The sequence below is a fragment of the Helobdella robusta genome (assembly GCF_000326865.2).
Source record: "Helobdella robusta unplaced genomic scaffold HELROscaffold_54, whole genome shotgun sequence".
Classification (NCBI taxonomy): Eukaryota; Metazoa; Annelida; class Clitellata; order Rhynchobdellida; family Glossiphoniidae; genus Helobdella; species Helobdella robusta.
Genome location: NW_008705287.1, coordinates 547,273 through 552,272, shown reverse-complemented (window position 1 = coordinate 552,272; position 5,000 = coordinate 547,273).

Genomic DNA, 5,000 nt, shown 5'->3' with positions numbered 1-5,000 from the left:
CGGATATATTCCTATTCATACATACACGTACATATACATACAAACACTGCTGAACTCATGCACAAAACTTTCCACTCATGTAGACATTGAAAAAATTCATTTATGAATGCATACAATCTCGAAAACGTAAACAAACAAACAAACAGACAACATATCTCTGGACATTGGGACAAATTTATACACGTACGTGTGTGTGTTTGTGTCACACACAGTTAAACACAATTTACTTAAGATTCTCCCTGGCGCATTGATATCCATAGAAATGAATGAATAAGTGAATGAGTGAATGACCGAGTGGATGAATGAGTGGATGTGTGCGTGGATGATGTATGGGAAGATAAAAAGATTAGTGGTGGAATGAATGCATGAACGCATTAATAGATTAATAATCAAGAAATGTGCACTGAACGACTACACATTGAACTTCAAATAACATCACAAGACATCAGGCATGCACACACCACAAACACACAGACAAACACACACATGTGCCATGTTGTACACACACAGTCGTACAAAAAACAAGCTCATGAACAACAAACAAACAAACACGTAGACAGGCAGACAGGCAGGCAGGCAGGCACGCGCATCTCTTGCAGAACGTCATGGCACAACACTATTGACTTCCGTTGAATTTTATTTTATTAAGTCATCTCGCCATCTTGATTTGTTTACGGACGAATATCTGCTGCTGCTGCTGTTGCTGCTTCTCCTGCAGTCGACGAGAAATGGAATTGGATGGTTTATGGAGGTGCATGCTGGAGGCAGGCGGGCTCTAAACAATACACGTGTCTCTCCTTGTTAACTTCATCCCAGTTCTACTAGGCATTTATGTATGTCTGTCTGTGTGTCTTTGTACATTTGTGTATGCCTGTCTGTGTCCGTGTATGTCATGTGTAACTGTGTATGTCTGTTTCTGTCTGTATGTCTGTGTGTAACTGTGTATTTTTAAATGTATCTGTCTGTTTGTGTTTGTACCTATGTGCGTTTGAGTGTGTGCATGCTTTTTTAAAAACTCGTGAGTTTTTGCTTGCTCGTTTGCAGAATTTAAAATGAATTTGGAAGTTGAAAAAACTTGTTGACTAAACTGAAAACATTAATTTACTAGTTTGTTAGTTTAATGGGGCTGAAATAATATTAATTAATTATATCAAATAATTAATTAAATTTTCATTGTGGCTTCGGTGTACGGCTCAGCTTGTTCATCCTTCATCCTACCACATCTTTCATTTGTACCATTTCACGTTAAACTTTCATCCATCGGCCTACTGTACTCTAAGATTCAATTTATAATTAACACTAGCGAAACGATCAGCAGCCCAGTTAGAGTCGAGCGTTCGATTGGATGGACGTTGAATGAAGCAGTGGAGAAGAAGAAGAACAGCGTGCGAGGTCCCTCACAGAACACCAGCATGCCAATCAAACTGGACTTTCAATTATGCTTATCTCTTCATCGTTCAATCATTCATCCAGATATTCTTTCCATTATCCATTTATAGATCTTTCTACCAATCCATTCCTTCCTACTATCCTTACTATCATTTTTTCTTCATTTCACTCATTCATTCATTCATTCATTCAACCTTCTTTCCGTCTTTCCATCAGTCCATCCATTTATTATTCGATAAAATAAGATGAATGAGACTGACCCGGCATGTAAGCCACCGCATCACAAACATATATAAATATATATATATATATATATATATATATATGTTTGTATATACATGTATACATACATATGTATGTACGTTTATATATATATATATATATATATATATATATATATATATGTATATATATATAATAACTATACAAATATATGCATATTGGAGGACTACGTTTTTGATCCATGCATGCATAAACGATGGTGAGAGTGATGACCCGGAAAGGAGGTCAAGTTGTTCGTAATTGGGTCAGATCATTTTCACGGGATGGGATAATGGATGTTGATGAAGAGGAAAATGATGACGACGATGACGTAAGTAATGAGGACAACGATGATGATGATGATGATGTTCATGGAGAGTAGGAAGATGATGATGATGATGATGAAAAATAAGACGACGATAATGATAATGATGGTAATGATAATACAAACCATGAATATGTAAATGATGATAAAAAATTGTGATGACGATGACTGACTGACTACGACGATATGCTAATGATGAGGACAAACTAGAAGAAAGGATGAAAGGATGATTATGACGAAGATAATGATGATGACGATGATGATGACAATGAGGATGACAATGATTAAGATGGCAAAACTTACCAAGAATATGATTGAAATATGATGACTGCAAAAGAAATATGATGAGGAGTAGGAGAGCAGGCACGCACGAGAAGACGAGAAAGCAGAGCATAACAATAATATAAGGTCGTAAATTTTAATTTAAAAGTATTGATGGCGATTGAACGAAAGATTGATGATGGTGACGAAAGTTCTTAGGATGATGGTGATGATGATGGTGATGAGAAGAGGCTGATGATAATAGCGATGATTATGGTGGTGATAACGGAAATATGATGGTGGATGGATTTGACAGTGGCGATAATGAATAAAGACAAATATGACAGATATCATGTTGGTTGAACAGGGTGAAAACAATGACGATGATGACAACGATGATGATGATTATAATGATGATGATGACGATAATGTAAATGATGATTATGGTGAATATTCTGTTGATGAAGATGATTATGGTAAAAAAGATTATGATGTTGATGAAGTTGATGATGTTGATAAAGATGATGATGGTGAAGATTATGGTGAAAATAGTAATAACTGTTTGCATACCGGTACATAAATCATCATCAATCGTCATCATCGTCATCATCAATCGACATCGTCATCATCACCGTCATCATTCTCATCTTCATCACCATCATCTTAAACTCAACTACATCAATCATCTTCATAATTTATCATCATTAACGCCATCACAATCATCTCCGATGGTGATGATGATGATGAGATGCGCGAGCGTGAGATGAAAATGATGTATGCTGTGTAAACATCAAAGAATGAACAATTGACCTCGTGACCCCTGACCTTGACCTGCTTGTCAAGGTCACCTCGTGACATCTCAATAAATAAATAACCATGCTCTCTTGCATTCCTTCCGTTCTTGTTAATTTTTCCACGCTCCATCAGAAAATTTTTGAAGAATAATTAAAAACTCATGCAAAGCTTTCCATTTCAATTATTCCTTAGTTGTCTTCCTACAGACGTCAAAATTTCTTGTATATCCTTAAATGACGTCACCGATTCCTGGATACTTTAAAAAGACTTCATCGATTCCTGAATATTGATTTTATCTTCTAATTAGTTTTTTTTCATTTCATGAAATTATTTCTTCTTACATGTTTTAATTATGGCTCGTTTTTGCGAACGTGTGAATCAGAATATAATTTATGGAAGAACTGCACGACTGTCTGATGTTTCTGGCAAAGTATATTAAAAATTAAATAAATTGTACAGGCAAACATACATTTACACGCCAACGTACATAGATACAAACATACAAGCAAACAAGCATACGAACCAACAAACGAACCAACAAACGAACCAACAAACAAACAAAAATTGTGAACATACAGATAACCACGTACATATAACAAACAAAAAACTTAATAAACGTATAATCAAAAAATAAAAACATACAACAAAACATGCAACATACAGGAAAACATACAATTAACGACAACAACAAAACATACAAACAACGACAAAGTTTAATCTAGTTTAAGCTTAGTTTGTCGTTTGTGGAAGATTGTTGCTACTGTTTTTGTTGTTATTTTAATTTTTATTGTTGTTCAATATGTTGAAGGTTGTCGAAGGTTGCAAAAGTTGCTTTGCGAACATGTTGATGTTGTTGTTGATTTTGTTGTTGATGTTGTTGTTGTTGATGTTGTTGTTGATGTTGTTGTTAAAGATGATGCAGACAATGTTTTGATTTGCGGTTGAAGATGATAAATTTTTTGTTGTATTTGTTGTTTTTAATATTTGATGCTAAACAACAATGTTGTTGTTGTGGCGTTTATAGTTATAGTTGTTGTGGTGGTGATAATGTTTCTGGTCATATGCCGTTCGTAATTTGCATATAAAGATAAAATGCTAACTTGTGGTTGCTGGTTGGAGTGTTTGTTGTCACACTTGTTGTTGTTGTTATTGTTGTTGTTGTTGTACTTGATGATGTTGGTGATGTTCTGTTAATGTTGTTGATGATGCTTTAATGTTGCGATTATGTTGATACTTTTTTTTGTTTGATGTCATCAAGAAGTTTATATTTTTGTATCGTTGAATGAAGTGTTATATCATTTGTAATGCGAGAATGTCGTATTCATTCATTCGTGTCGTTCATTCATTCATTTATACATATATTTATCCATCTGTCTATCCATTCATTTATTTATTCATAAATAAATTTACCCACTAATTCATTCAGACATCCATCCATTCATTCATTCATTCATTCATTCATTCATTCATTCATTCATTCATTCATTCATTCATTCATTCATTCATTCATTCATTCATTCATTCATTCATTCATTCATTCATTCATTCATTCATTCATTCATTCATTCATTCATTCATTCATTCATTCATTCATTCATTCATTCATTCATTCATTCATTCATTCATTCATTCATTCATTCATTCATTCATTCATTCATTCATTCATTCATTCATTCATTCATTCATTCATTCATTCATTCATTCATTCATTCATTCATTCATTCATTCATTCATTCATTCATTCATTCATTCATTCATTCATTCATTCATTCATTCATTCATTCATTCATTCATTCATTCATTCATTCATTCATTCATTCATTCATTCATTCATTCATTCATTCATTCATTCATTCATTCATTCATTCATTCATTCATTCATTCATTCATTCATTCATTCATTCATTCATTCATTCATTCATTCATACATCCATTCATTCATTCATTCATTCATTCATTCATTCATTCA